Source organism: Oncorhynchus gorbuscha, unplaced genomic scaffold, assembly GCF_021184085.1.
Source record: "Oncorhynchus gorbuscha isolate QuinsamMale2020 ecotype Even-year unplaced genomic scaffold, OgorEven_v1.0 Un_scaffold_1678, whole genome shotgun sequence".
In the NCBI taxonomy this organism is placed as follows: Eukaryota; Metazoa; Chordata; class Actinopteri; order Salmoniformes; family Salmonidae; genus Oncorhynchus; species Oncorhynchus gorbuscha.
Window position 1 is genome coordinate 90,986 of NW_025746386.1, and position 14,015 is coordinate 105,000.

Below are 14,015 nucleotides of genomic sequence, written 5' to 3' on the forward strand. Positions count from 1 at the left end.
TTGACTTTATATGTGCACCAAGAAGAGACATTTGTTTGGTTAAGACAGTGTTGCCTGAGTAGCTGATCATGTGATCTCGGAAGTTTGCAAAACAAATGGGCCTGGTTATTGATGCAAATAATGATGGGAATACCAGGTGCTGTAAGCTGGCAACTACTTTGTCCGTTTTTCCCACAAGGCTGAAATATGTGCCTTTCGCTTTGAAATAAGAAGAAGGTTAGTTTGTATTTCATCCAACAATCTGTGCTACAAATTATGGCTACATTATATGCAAGTTCTTCACACTTTTTGAGTGACACAAAGATGCTTATCGACATGGTGAAAATGCAACAGCTGAATCACACCCACTTTGACTTTAATATTGCACCAAATGAATGCATTTTCTAACCACACCGGCCTGAGTACGCCTGATCTCGTCTGATCTCGGAAGCTAAGCATTCTGGTTAGTACTGGGAAGTTGAAAGGATAGTTGATTTCCTCCTTAGTTCAAAACATTTTTGAATATTGTTGAATTGGTTTAAAGTCTGGGAATCCAGGTGCTGTAAGCTTTTTGTCAACCCTTTGTCCGTTTCTTCCCACAAGGCTGAAATATGTGTCATTTGAAATAAGTGAACAAGGATAGTTTGTATTTCATCCAACAATCTGTGAAAATATGGTCTGGAAATTATATGCAAGTTCTTGACTTTTGAGTGACACAAAGATGCTTATCGACATGGTGAAAATGCAACAGCTGATAATCACACCCACTTTGACTTTATATAGTGCACCAAGAGAGTTTCTTCGCTTACGACCACACCAGCCTGAATACGCCTGATCTCGTCTGATCTCGGAAGCTAAGCAGGTCGGGCCTGGTTAGTACTTGGATGGGAGACCGCCTGGGAATACCAGGTGCTGTAAGCTTTTTGCTCCAGTAGAGGGTACTCTTATGTCATGCGTGGAGCAACTGCCTTTTATTTATCGCCCTAATAATGTTGTGTCTTTTTATTGGACTACATGCAGTTTGTTAGTGCTGCCCTGCCCTGATCAAATCCAATCATGGACAGTGCGTTTCCCTCGAAATGTAGGCACTACATTCAGCATTTGTTTTTAGGCTCGGAGACTGTCAATGTCTGTCGTCCATTAGGGCCCTGTAAAATCCCTTCAATGTTTTGCCTGAAACCCCCTTTTTTAAATAAAAAAAAAATAAACAATTACTCCCCCTCTTCTCCGTTTACATTTCCCGGTTGGCCGTTTATCCCTGCTTCTCCAGGTTTTCGCTCTCAAAAGCACACCCTTTTAATCGAAATATAACACGATTGGATGTTCTATGTCCACGACAACGTTTAAAACCCTAGCAGGAGACCACTTTTGAGGTCTGGGAAAAATTGAAGACATATCGATTTTGGGGTGTAGTTACCCTTTACACGCAAGTGTGCGCCAGGAAGAGACATTTGTTTGGTTAAGCAGTGTTGCTGTAGCTCTCATGTGATTGCGGAGTTTGCAAAACAAATGGCCACTGGATTGATGCAAATAATGATGATATAATTCTGCCAAGCTGGCATAGGCTACTTTGCAGTTAACATTTCATTGAGAAGGTTTTTGTGGGAAGCCTTTCCTTCTCTACCAGAAGAAGGTAATCATTAGCCTCATCGCTAACGGCTACACAAAGTGTAGCGCTCCGCTCGCATGCGCACAGAAACTGGGCAGTCCTGTGCCGTTTCTGAAAGTTGGGTGGAAATACGAATCACTGATGCATTTTGTTGATGTCTAATGATTCACTTGGGCAAATGAATGCATTTTCTAACAAGTTGAAAGGATTTAGTTGATTTCCTCCTTAGTTCAAAACATTTTTGAATATTGTTGAATTTCGGTTTAAAGTCTGGATTCCGTGATTCCGTGCGGGCGCGCCGTATTATATAGTCCATGAAGTTGTCATAAGTGTGAACACAGGATATGCCCTCTTCCCCCCCCACCCCACCCCACCCCACCCCACCCCACAAGAGTGAAATATATGGTCTGGAAATGTAAGCAAGGTTTGAGCTTTGTCAGTGTGTCACAACGTGGACAGTTCTCTGTCTCCTGATGAATAAGCGGCACATTGACTTTATATAGTGTACCAAGAGAGTTCCCTTCGCTTACGGCCATACCAGCCTGAATACGCCCGATCTCGTCCGATCTCGGAAGCTAAGCAGGGTCGGGCCTGGTTAGTACTTGGATGGGAGACCGCCTGGGAATACCAGGTGCTGTAAGCTTTTTGCTCCAGTAGAGGGTACTCTTATGTCATGCGTGGAGCAACTGCCTTTTATTTATCGCCCTAATAATGTTGTGTCTTTTTATTGGACTACATGCAGTTTGTTAGTGCTGCCCTGCCCTGATCAAATCCAATCATGGACAGTGCGTTTCCCTCGAAATGTAGGCACTACATTCAGCATTTGTTTTTAGGCTCGGAGACTGTCAATGTCTGTCGTCCATTAGGGCCCTGTAAAATCCCTTCAATGTTTTGCCTGAAACCCCCCCCCCCCAAAAAAAAAAAAAAAAAAAATTAAAAAAAAAAAAAAACAATTACTCCCCTCTTCTCCGTTTACATTTCCCGGTTGGCCGTTTATCCCTGCTTCTCCAGGTTTTCGCTCTCAAAAGCACACCCTTTTAATCGAAATATAACACGATTGGATGTTCTATGTCCACGACAACGTTTAAAACCCTAGCAGGAGACCACTTTTGAGGTCTGGGAAAAATTGAAGACATATCGATTTTGGGGTGTAGTTACCCTTTACACGCAAGTGTGCGCCAGGAAGAGACATTTGTTTGGTTAAGCAGTGTTGCTGTAGCTCTCATGTGATTGCGGAGTTTGCAAAACAAATGGCCACTGGATTGATGCAAATAATGATGATATAATTCTGCCAAGCTGGCATAGGCTACTTTGCAGTTAACATTTCATTGAGAAGGTTTTTGTGGGAAGCCTTTCCTTCTCTACCAGAAGAAGGTAATCATTAGCCTCATCGCTAACGGCTACACAAAGTGTAGCGCTCCGCTCGCATGCGCACAGAAACTGGGCAGTCCTGTGCCGTTTCTGAAAGTTGGGTGGAAATACGAATCACTGATGCATTTTGTTGATGTCTAATGATTCACTTGGGCAAATGAATGCATTTTCTAACAAGTTGAAAGGATTTAGTTGATTTCCTCCTTAGTTCAAAACATTTTTGAATATTGTTGAATTTCGGTTTAAAGTCTGGATTCCGTGATTCCGTGCGGGCGCGCCGTATTATATAGTCCATGAAGTTGTCATAAGTGTGAACACAGGATATGCCCTCTTCCCCCCCCACCCCACCCCACCCCACCCCACAAGAGTGAAATATATGGTCTGGAAATGTAAGCAAGGTTTGAGCTTTGTCAGTGTGTCACAACGTGGACAGTTCTCTGTCTCCTGATGAATAAGCGGCACATTGACTTTATATAGTGTACCAAGAGAGTTCCCTTCGCTTACGGCCATACCAGCCTGAATACGCCCGATCTCGGAAGCTAAGCAGGGTCGGGCCTGGTTAGTACTTGGATGGGAGACCGCCTGGGAATACCAGGTGCTGTAAGCTTTTTGCTCCAGTAGAGGGTACTCTTATGTCATGCGTGGAGCAACTGCCTTTTATTTATCGCCCTAATAATGTTGTGTCTTTTTATTGGACTACATGCAGTTTGTTAGTGCTGCCCTGCCCTGATCAAATCCAATCATGGACAGTGCGTTTCCCTCGAAATGTAGGCACTACATTCAGCATTTGTTTTTAGGCTCGGAGACTGTCAATGTCTGTCGTCCATTAGGGCCCTGTAAAATCCCTTCAATGTTTTGCCTGAAACCCCCCCCCCCAAAAAAAAAATAAAAAAAAAAAAAAACAATTACTCCCCTCTTCTCCGTTTACATTTCCCGGTTGGCCGTTTATCCCTGCTTCTCCAGGTTTTCGCTCTCAAAAGCACACCCTTTTAATCGAAATATAACACGATTGGATGTTCTATGTCCACGACAACGTTTAAAACCCTAGCAGGAGACCACTTTTGAGGTCTGGGAAAAATTGAAGACATATCGATTTTGGGGTGTAGTTACCCTTTACACGCAAGTGTGCGCCAGGAAGAGACATTTGTTTGGTTAAGCAGTGTTGCTGTAGCTCTCATGTGATTGCGGAGTTTGCAAAACAAATGGCCACTGGATTGATGCAAATAATGATGATATAATTCTGCCAAGCTGGCATAGGCTACTTTGCAGTTAACATTTCATTGAGAAGGTTTTTGTGGGAAGCCTTTCCTTCTCTACCAGAAGAAGGTAATCATTAGCCTCATCGCTAACGGCTACACAAAGTGTAGCGCTCCGCTCGCATGCGCACAGAAACTGGGCAGTCCTGTGCCGTTTCTGAAAGTTGGGTGGAAATACGAATCACTGATGCATTTTGTTGATGTCTAATGATTCACTTGGGCAAATGAATGCATTTTCTAACAAGTTGAAAGGATTTAGTTGATTTCCTCCTTAGTTCAAAACATTTTTGAATATTGTTGAATTTCGGTTTAAAGTCTGGATTCCGTGATTCCGTGCGGGCGCGCCGTATTATATAGTCCATGAAGTTGTCATAAGTGTGAACACAGGATATGCCCTCTTCCCCCCCCCACCCCACCCCACCCCACAAGAGTGAAATATATGGTCTGGAAATGTAAGCAAGGTTTGAGCTTTGTCAGTGTGTCACAACGTGGACAGTTCTCTGTCTCCTGATGAATAAGCGGCACATTGACTTTATATAGTGTACCAAGAGAGTTCCCTTCGCTTACGGCCATACCAGCCTGAATACGCCCGATCTCGTCCGATCTCGGAAGCTAAGCAGGGTCGGGCCTGGTTAGTACTTGGATGGGAGACCGCCTGGGAATACCAGGTGCTGTAAGCTTTTTGCTCCAGTAGAGGGTACTCTTATGTCATGCGTGGAGCAACTGCCTTTTATTTATCGCCCTAATAATGTTGTGTCTTTTTATTGGACTCATGCAGTTTGTTAGTGCTGCCCTGCCCTGATCAAATCCAATCATGGACAGTGCGTTTCCCTCGAAATGTAGGCACTACATTCAGCATTTGTTTTTAGGCTCGGAGACTGTCAATGTCTGTCGTCCATTAGGGCCCTGTAAAATCCCTTCAATGTTTTGCCTGAATAAAAAAAAAAAAAAAATTTAAAAAAAAAAAAAATAAAAAATAAACAATTACTCCACCTCTTCTCCGTTTACATTTCCCGGTTGGCCGTTTATCCCTGCTTCTCCAGGTTTTCGCTCTCAAAAGCACACCCTTTTAATCGAAATATAACACGATTGGATGTTCTATGTCCACGACAACGTTTAAAACCCTAGCAGGAGACCACTTTTGAGGTCTGGGAAAAATTGAAGACATATCGATTTTGGGGTGTAGTTACCCTTTACACGCAAGTGTGCGCCAGGAAGAGACATTTGTTTGGTTAAGCAGTGTTGCTGTAGCTCTCATGTGATTGCGGAGTTTGCAAAACAAATGGCCACTGGATTGATGCAAATAATGATGATATAATTCTGCCAAGCTGGCATAGGCTACTTTGCAGTTAACATTTCATTGAGAAGGTTTTTGTGGGAAGCCTTTCCTTCTCTACCAGAAGAAGGTAATCATTAGCCTCATCGCTAACGGCTACACAAAGTGTAGCGCTCCGCTCGCATGCGCACAGAAACTGGGCAGTCCTGTGCCGTTTCTGAAAGTTGGGTGGAAATACGAATCACTGATGCATTTTGTTGATGTCTAATGATTCACTTGGGCAAATGAATGCATTTTCTAACAAGTTGAAAGGATTTAGTTGATTTCCTCCTTAGTTCAAAACATTTTTGAATATTGTTGAATTTCGGTTTAAAGTCTGGATTCCGTGATTCCGTGCGGGCGCGCCGTATTATATAGTCCATGAAGTTGTCATAAGTGTGAACACAGGATATGCCCTCTTCCCCCCACCCCACCCCACCCCACAAGAGTGAAATATATGGTCTGGAAATGTAAGCAAGGTTTGAGCTTTGTCAGTGTGTCACAACGTGGACAGTTCTCTGTCTCCTGATGAATAAGCGGCACATTGACTTTATATAGTGTACCAAGAGAGTTCCCTTCGCTTACGGCCATACCAGCCTGAATACGCCCGATCTCGTCCGATCTCGGAAGCTAAGCAGGGTCGGGCCTGGTTAGTACTTGGATGGGAGACCGCCTGGGAATACCAGGTGCTGTAAGCTTTTTGCTCCAGTAGAGGGTACTCTTATGTCATGCGTGGAGCAACTGCCTTTTATTTATCGCCCTAATAATGTTGTGTCTTTTTATTGGACTACATGCAGTTTGTTAGTGCTGCCCTGCCCTGATCAAATCCAATCATGGACAGTGCGTTTCCCTCGAAATGTAGGCACTACATTCAGCATTTGTTTTTAGGCTCGGAGACTGTCAATGTCTGTCGTCCATTAGGGCCCTGTAAAATCCCTTCAATGTTTTGCCTGAAACCCCCATTTTTTTTTTTTTTTTTTTTAAATAAACAATTACTCCCCCTCTTCTCCGTTTACATTTCCCGGTTGGCCGTTTATCCCTGCTTCTCCAGGTTTTCGCTCTCAAAAGCACACCCTTTTAATCGAAATATAACACGATTGGATGTTCTATGTCCACGACAACGTTTAAAACCCTAGCAGGAGACCACTTTTGAGGTCTGGGAAAAATTGAAGACATATCGATTTTGGGGTGTAGTTACCCTTTACACGCAAGTGTGCGCCAGGAAGAGACATTTGTTTGGTTAAGCAGTGTTGCTGTAGCTCTCATGTGATTGCGGAGTTTGCAAAACAAATGGCCACTGGATTGATGCAAATAATGATGATATAATTCTGCCAAGCTGGCATAGGCTACTTTGCAGTTAACATTTCATTGAGAAGGTTTTTGTGGGAAGCCTTTCCTTCTCTACCAGAAGAAGGTCATCATTAGCCTCATCGCTAACGGCTACACAAAGTGTAGCGCTCCGTCGCATGCGCACAGAAACTGGGCAGTCCTGTGCCGTTTCTGAAAGTTGGGTGGAAATACGAATCACTGATGCATTTTGTTGATGTCTAATGATTCACTTGGGCAAATGAATGCATTTTCTAACAAGTTGAAAGGATTTAGTTGATTTCCTCCTTAGTTCAAAACATTTTTGAATATTGTTGAATTTCGGTTTAAAGTCTGGATTCCGTGATTCCGTGTGGGCGCGCCGTATTATATAGTCCATGAAGTTGTCATAAGTGTGAACACAGGATATGCCCTCTTCCCCCCACCCCACCCCACCCCACAAAGAGTGAAATATATGGTCTGGAAATGTAAGCAAGGTTTGAGCTTTGTCAGTGTGTCACAACGTGGACAGTTCTCTGTCTCCTGATGAATAAGCGGCACATTGACTTTATATAGTGTACCAAGAGAGTTCCCTTCGCTTACGGCCATACCAGCCTGAATACGCCCGATCTCGTCCGATCTCGGAAGCTAAGCAGGGTCGGGCCTGGTTAGTACTTGGATGGGAGACCGCCTGGGAATACCAGGTGCTGTAAGCTTTTTGCTCCAGTAGAGGGTACTCTTATGTCATGCGTGGAGCAACTGCCTTTTATTTATCGCCCTAATAATGTTGTGTCTTTTTATTGGACTACATGCAGTTTGTTAGTGCTGCCCTGCCCTGATCAAATCCAATCATGGACAGTGCGTTTCCCTCGAAATGTAGGCACTACATTCAGCATTTGTTTTTAGGCTCGGAGACTGTCAATGTCTGTCGTCCATTAGGGCCCTGTAAAATCCCTTCAATGTTTTGCCTGAATAAAAAAAAAAAAAAATTTTTTTTTTAAATAAAATAAACAATTACTCCACCTCTTCTCCGTTTACATTTCCCGGTTGGCCGTTTATCCCTGCTTCTCCAGGTTTTCGCTCTCAAAAGCACACCCTTTTAATCGAAATATAACACGATTGGATGTTCTATGTCCACGACAACGTTTAAAACCCTAGCAGGAGACCACTTTTGAGGTCTGGGAAAAATTGAAGACATATCGATTTTGGGGTGTAGTTACCCTTTACACGCAAGTGTGCGCCAGGAAGAGACATTTGTTTGGTTAAGCAGTGTTGCTGTAGCTCTCATGTGATTGCGGAGTTTGCAAAACAAATGGCCACTGGATTGATGCAAATAATGATGATATAATTCTGCCAAGCTGGCATAGGCTACTTTGCAGTTAACATTTCATTGAGAAGGTTTTTGTGGGAAGCCTTTCCTTCTCTACCAGAAGAAGGTAATCATTAGCCTCATCGCTAACGGCTACACAAAGTGTAGCGCTCCGCTCGCATGCGCACAGAAACTGGGCAGTCCTGTGCCGTTTCTGAAAGTTGGGTGGAAATACGAATCACTGATGCATTTTGTTGATGTCTAATGATTCACTTGGGCAAATGAATGCATTTTCTAACAAGTTGAAAGGATTTAGTTGATTTCCTCCTTAGTTCAAAACATTTTTGAATATTGTTGAATTTCGGTTTAAAGTCTGGATTCCGTGATTCCGTGCGGGCGCGCCGTATTATATAGTCCATGAAGTTGTCATAAGTGTGAACACAGGATATGCCCTCTTCCCCCCCACCCCACCCCACCCCACAAGAGTGAAATATATGGTCTGGAAATGTAAGCAAGGTTTGAGCTTTGTCAGTGTGTCACAACGTGGACAGTTCTCTGTCTCCTGATGAATAAGCGGCACATTGACTTTATATAGTGTACCAAGAGAGTTCCCTTCGCTTACGGCCATACCAGCCTGAATACGCCCGATCTCGTCCGATCTCGGAAGCTAAGCAGGGTCGGGCCTGGTTAGTACTTGGATGGGAGACCGCCTGGGAATACCAGGTGCTGTAAGCTTTTTGCTCCAGTAGAGGGTACTCTTATGTCATGCGTGGAGCAACTGCCTTTTATTTATCGCCCTAATAATGTTGTGTCTTTTTATTGGACTACATGCAGTTTGTTAGTGCTGCCCTGCCCTGATCAAATCCAATCATGGACAGTGCGTTTCCCTCGAAATGTAGGCACTACATTCAGCATTTGTTTTTAGGCTCGGAGACTGTCAATGTCTGTCGTCCATTAGGGCCCTGTAAAATCCCTTCAATGTTTTGCCTGAAACCCCCCATTTTTTTTTTTTTTTTAAATAAACAATTACTCCCCCTCTTCTCCGTTTACATTTCCCGGTTGGCCGTTTATCCCTGCTTCTCCAGGTTTTCGCTCTCAAAAGCACACCCTTTTAATCGAAATATAACACGATTGGATGTTCTATGTCCACGACAACGTTTAAAACCCTAGCAGGAGACCACTTTTGAGGTCTGGGAAAAATTGAAGACATATCGATTTTGGGGTGTAGTTACCCTTTACACGCAAGTGTGCGCCAGGAAGAGACATTTGTTTGGTTAAGCAGTGTTGCTGTAGCTCTCATGTGATTGCGGAGTTTGCAAAACAAATGGCCACTGGATTGATGCAAATAATGATGATATAATTCTGCCAAGCTGGCATAGGCTACTTTGCAGTTAACATTTCATTGAGAAGGTTTTTGTGGGAAGCCTTTCCTTCTCTACCAGAAGAAGGTAATCATTAGCCTCATCGCTAACGGCTACACAAAGTGTAGCGCTCCGCTCGCATGCGCACAGAAACTGGGCAGTCCTGTGCCGTTTCTGAAAGTTGGGTGGAAATACGAATCACTGATGCATTTTGTTGATGTCTAATGATTCACTTGGGCAAATGAATGCATTTTCTAACAAGTTGAAAGGATTTAGTTGATTTCCTCCTTAGTTCAAAACATTTTTGAATATTGTTGAATTTCGGTTTAAAGTCTGGATTCCGTGATTCCGTGCGGGCGCGCCGTATTATATAGTCCATGAAGTTGTCATAAGTGTGAACACAGGATATGCCCTCTTCCCCCCCCACCCCACCCCACCCCACAAGAGTGAAATATATGGTCTGGAAATGTAAGCAAGGTTTGAGCTTTGTCAGTGTGTCACAACGTGGACAGTTCTCTGTCTCCTGATGAATAAGCGGCACATTGACTTTATATAGTGTACCAAGAGAGTTCCTTCGCTTACGGCCATACCAGCCTGAATACGCCCGATCTCGTCCGATCTCGGAAGCTAAGCAGGGTCGGGCCTGGTTAGTACTTGGATGGGAGACCGCCTGGGAATACCAGGTGCTGTAAGCTTTTTGCTCCAGTAGAGGGTACTCTTACGTCATGCGTGGAGCAACTGCCTTTTATTTATCGCCCTAATAATGTTGTGTCTTTTTATTGGACTACATGCAGTTTGTTAGTGCTGCCCTGCCCTGATCAAATCCAATCATGGACAGTGCGTTTCCCTCGAAATGTAGGCACTACATTCAGCATTTGTTTTTAGGCTCGGAGACTGTCAATGTCTGTCGTCCATTAGGGCCCTGTAAAATCCCTTCAATGTTTTGCCTGAAACCCCCCCCCCCCCATTTTTTTTTTTTTTTTTTTTTAATAAACAATTACTCCCCCTCTTCTCCGTTTACATTTCCCGGTTGGCCGTTTATCCCTGCTTCTCCAGGTTTTCGCTCTCAAAAGCACACCCTTTTAATCGAAATATAACACGATTGGATGTTCTATGTCCACGACAACGTTTAAAACCCTAGCAGGAGACCACTTTTGAGGTCTGGGAAAAATTGAAGACATATCGATTTTGGGGTGTAGTTACCCTTTACACGCAAGTGTGCGCCAGGAAGAGACATTTGTTTGGTTAAGCAGTGTTGCTGTAGCTCTCATGTGATTGCGGAGTTTGCAAAACAAATGGCCACTGGATTGATGCAAATAATGATGATATAATTCTGCCAAGCTGGCATAGGCTACTTTGCAGTTAACATTTCATTGAGAAGGTTTTTGTGGGAAGCCTTTCCTTCTCTACCAGAAGAAGGTAATCATTAGCCTCATCGCTAACGGCTACACAAAGTGTAGCGCTCCGCTCGCATGCGCACAGAAACTGGGCAGTCCTGTGCCGTTTCTGAAAGTTGGGTGGAAATACGAATCACTGATGCATTTTGTTGATGTCTAATGATTCACTTGGGCAAATGAATGCATTTTCTAACAAGTTGAAAGGATTTAGTTGATTTCCTCCTTAGTTCAAAACATTTTTGAATATTGTTGAATTTCGGTTTAAAGTCTGGATTCCGTGATTCCGTGTGGGCGCGCCGTATTATATAGTCCATGAAGTTGTCATAAGTGTGAACACAGGATATGCCCTCTCCCCCCCCACCCCACCCCACCCCACAAGAGTGAAATATATGGTCTGGAAATGTAAGCAAGGTTTGAGCTTTGTCAGTGTGTCACAACGTGGACAGTTCTCTGTCTCCTGATGAATAAGCGGCACATTGACTTTATATAGTGTACCAAGAGAGTTCCCTTCGCTTACGGCCATACCAGCCTGAATACGCCCGATCTCGTCCGATCTCGGAAGCTAAGCAGGGTCGGGCCTGGTTAGTACTTGGATGGGAGACCGCCTGGGAATACCAGGTGCTGTAAGCTTTTTGCTCCAGTAGAGGGTACTCTTATGTCATGCGTGGAGCAACTGCCTTTTATTTATCGCCCTAATAATGTTGTGTCTTTTTATTGGACTACATGCAGTTTGTTAGTGCTGCCCTGCCCTGATCAAATCCAATCATGGACAGTGCGTTTCCCTCGAAATGTAGGCACTACATTCAGCATTTGTTTTTAGGCTCGGAGACTGTCAATGTCTGTCGTCCATTAGGGCCCTGTAAAATCCCTTCAATGTTTTGCCTGAAACCCCCCAAAAAAAAAAAAAAAAATAAACAATTACTCCCCCTCTTCTCCGTTTACATTTCCCGGTTGGCCGTTTATCCCTGCTTCTCCAGGTTTTCGCTCTCAAAAGCACACCCTTTTAATCGAAATATAACACGATTGGATGTTCTATGTCCACGACAACGTTTAAAACCCTAGCAGGAGACCACTTTTGAGGTCTGGGAAAAATTGAAGACATATCGATTTTGGGGTGTAGTTACCCTTTACACGCAAGTGTGCGCCAGGAAGAGACATTTGTTTGGTTAAGCAGTGTTGCTGTAGCTCTCATGTGATTGCGGAGTTTGCAAAACAAATGGCCACTGGATTGATGCAAATAATGATGATATAATTCTGCCAAGCTGGCATAGGCTACTTTGCAGTTAACATTTCATTGAGAAGGTTTTTGTGGGAAGCCTTTCCTTCTCTACCAGAAGAAGGTAATCATTAGCCTCATCGCTAACGGCTACACAAAGTGTAGCGCTCCGCTCGCATGCGCACAGAAACTGGGCAGTCCTGTGCCGTTTCTGAAAGTTGGGTGGAAATACGAATCACTGATGCATTTTGTTGATGTCTAATGATTCACTTGGGCAAATGAATGCATTTTCTAACAAGTTGAAAGGATTTAGTTGATTTCCTCCTTAGTTCAAAACATTTTTGAATATTGTTGAATTTCGGTTTAAAGTCTGGATTCCGTGATTCCGTGCGGGCGCGCCGTATTATATAGTCCATGAAGTTGTCATAAGTGTGAACACAGGATATGCCCTCTTCCCCCCCCACCCCACCCCACAAGAGTGAAATATATGGTCTGGAAATGTAAGCAAGGTTTGAGCTTTGTCAGTGTGTCACAACGTGGACAGTTCTCTGTCTCCTGATGAATAAGCGGCACATTGACTTTATATAGTGTACCAAGAGAGTTCCCTTCGCTTACGGCCATACCAGCCTGAATACGCCCGATCTCGTCCGATCTCGGAAGCTAAGCAGGGTCGGGCCTGGTTAGTACTTGGATGGGAGACCGCCTGGGAATACCAGGTGCTGTAAGCTTTTTGCTCCAGTAGAGGGTACTCTTACGTCATGCGTGGAGCAACTGCCTTTTATTTATCGCCCTAATAATGTTGTGTCTTTTTATTGGACTACATGCAGTTTGTTAGTGCTGCCCTGCCCTGATCAAATCCAATCATGGACAGTGCGTTTCCCTCGAAATGTAGGCACTACATTCAGCATTTGTTTTTAGGCTCGGAGACTGTCAATGTCTGTCGTCCATTAGGGCCCTGTAAAATCCCTTCAATGTTTTGCCTGAAACCCCCCCCCCCCCCCCATTTTTTTTTTTTTTTTTTTAAATAAACAATTACTCCCCCTCTTCTCCGTTTACATTTCCCGGTTGGCCGTTTATCCCTGCTTCTCCAGGTTTTCGCTCTCAAAAGCACACCCTTTTAATCGAAATATAACACGATTGGATGTTCTATGTCCACGACAACGTTTAAAACCCTAGCAGGAGACCACTTTTGAGGTCTGGGAAAAATTGAAGACATATCGATTTTGGGGTGTAGTTACCCTTTACACGCAAGTGTGCGCCAGGAAGAGACATTTGTTTGGTTAAGCAGTGTTGCTGTAGCTCTCATGTGATTGCGGAGTTTGCAAAACAAATGGCCACTGGATTGATGCAAATAATGATGATATAATTCTGCCAAGCTGGCATAGGCTACTTTGCAGTTAACATTTCATTGAGAAGGTTTTTGTGGGAAGCCTTTCCTTCTCTACCAGAAGAAGGTCATCATTAGCCTCATCGCTAACGGCTACACAAAGTGTAGCGCTCCGCTCGCATGCGCACAGAAACTGGGCAGTCCTGTGCCGTTTCTGAAAGTTGGGTGGAAATACGAATCACTGATGCATTTTGTTGATGTCTAATGATTCACTTGGGCAAATGAATGCATTTTCTAACAAGTTGAAAGGATTTAGTTGATTTCCTCCTTAGTTCAAAACATTTTTGAATATTGTTGAATTTCGGTTTAAAGTCTGGATTCCGTGATTCCGTGTGGGCGCGCCGTATTATATAGTCCATGAAGTTGTCATAAGTGTGAACACAGGATATGCCCTCTCCCCCCCCACCCCACCCCACAAGAGTGAAATATATGGTCTGGAAATGTAAGCAAGGTTTGAGCTTTGTCAGTGTGTCACAACGTGGACAGTTCTCTGTCTCCTGATGAATAAGC

General features: G+C 43.8%; 9 non-coding genes and 1 pseudogene across 9 annotated transcripts; all 10 read left to right on the top strand.

Moving 5' to 3' along the window:
* The first annotated feature begins 782 nt into the window (after positions 1 to 782).
* Positions 783 to 900, top strand: LOC124023759. Its single transcript, XR_006836750.1, has one exon. It is a non-coding gene; the product is annotated as a 5S ribosomal RNA (ribosomal RNA).
* A 1,212-nt stretch (positions 901 to 2,112) lies between these two features.
* LOC124023734 lies at positions 2,113 to 2,231 on the top strand. The gene has a single exon (XR_006836726.1). It is a non-coding gene; the product is annotated as a 5S ribosomal RNA (ribosomal RNA).
* A 1,226-nt stretch (positions 2,232 to 3,457) lies between these two features.
* On the top strand, positions 3,458 to 3,566 carry LOC124023761 (annotated as a pseudogene).
* A 1,210-nt stretch (positions 3,567 to 4,776) lies between these two features.
* LOC124023735 lies at positions 4,777 to 4,895 on the top strand. Its single transcript, XR_006836727.1, has one exon. It is a non-coding gene; the product is annotated as a 5S ribosomal RNA (ribosomal RNA).
* A 1,214-nt stretch (positions 4,896 to 6,109) lies between these two features.
* On the top strand, positions 6,110 to 6,228 carry LOC124023736. Its single transcript, XR_006836728.1, has one exon. It is a non-coding gene; the product is annotated as a 5S ribosomal RNA (ribosomal RNA).
* A 1,204-nt stretch (positions 6,229 to 7,432) lies between these two features.
* LOC124023737 lies at positions 7,433 to 7,551 on the top strand. The gene has a single exon (XR_006836729.1). It is a non-coding gene; the product is annotated as a 5S ribosomal RNA (ribosomal RNA).
* A 1,209-nt stretch (positions 7,552 to 8,760) lies between these two features.
* LOC124023738 lies at positions 8,761 to 8,879 on the top strand. Its single transcript, XR_006836730.1, has one exon. It is a non-coding gene; the product is annotated as a 5S ribosomal RNA (ribosomal RNA).
* A 1,202-nt stretch (positions 8,880 to 10,081) lies between these two features.
* On the top strand, positions 10,082 to 10,200 carry LOC124023739. The gene has a single exon (XR_006836731.1). It is a non-coding gene; the product is annotated as a 5S ribosomal RNA (ribosomal RNA).
* A 1,213-nt stretch (positions 10,201 to 11,413) lies between these two features.
* On the top strand, positions 11,414 to 11,532 carry LOC124023740. Its single transcript, XR_006836732.1, has one exon. It is a non-coding gene; the product is annotated as a 5S ribosomal RNA (ribosomal RNA).
* A 1,195-nt stretch (positions 11,533 to 12,727) lies between these two features.
* Positions 12,728 to 12,846, top strand: LOC124023741. The gene has a single exon (XR_006836733.1). It is a non-coding gene; the product is annotated as a 5S ribosomal RNA (ribosomal RNA).
* The last annotated feature ends 1,169 nt before the right edge of the window (positions 12,847 to 14,015 follow it).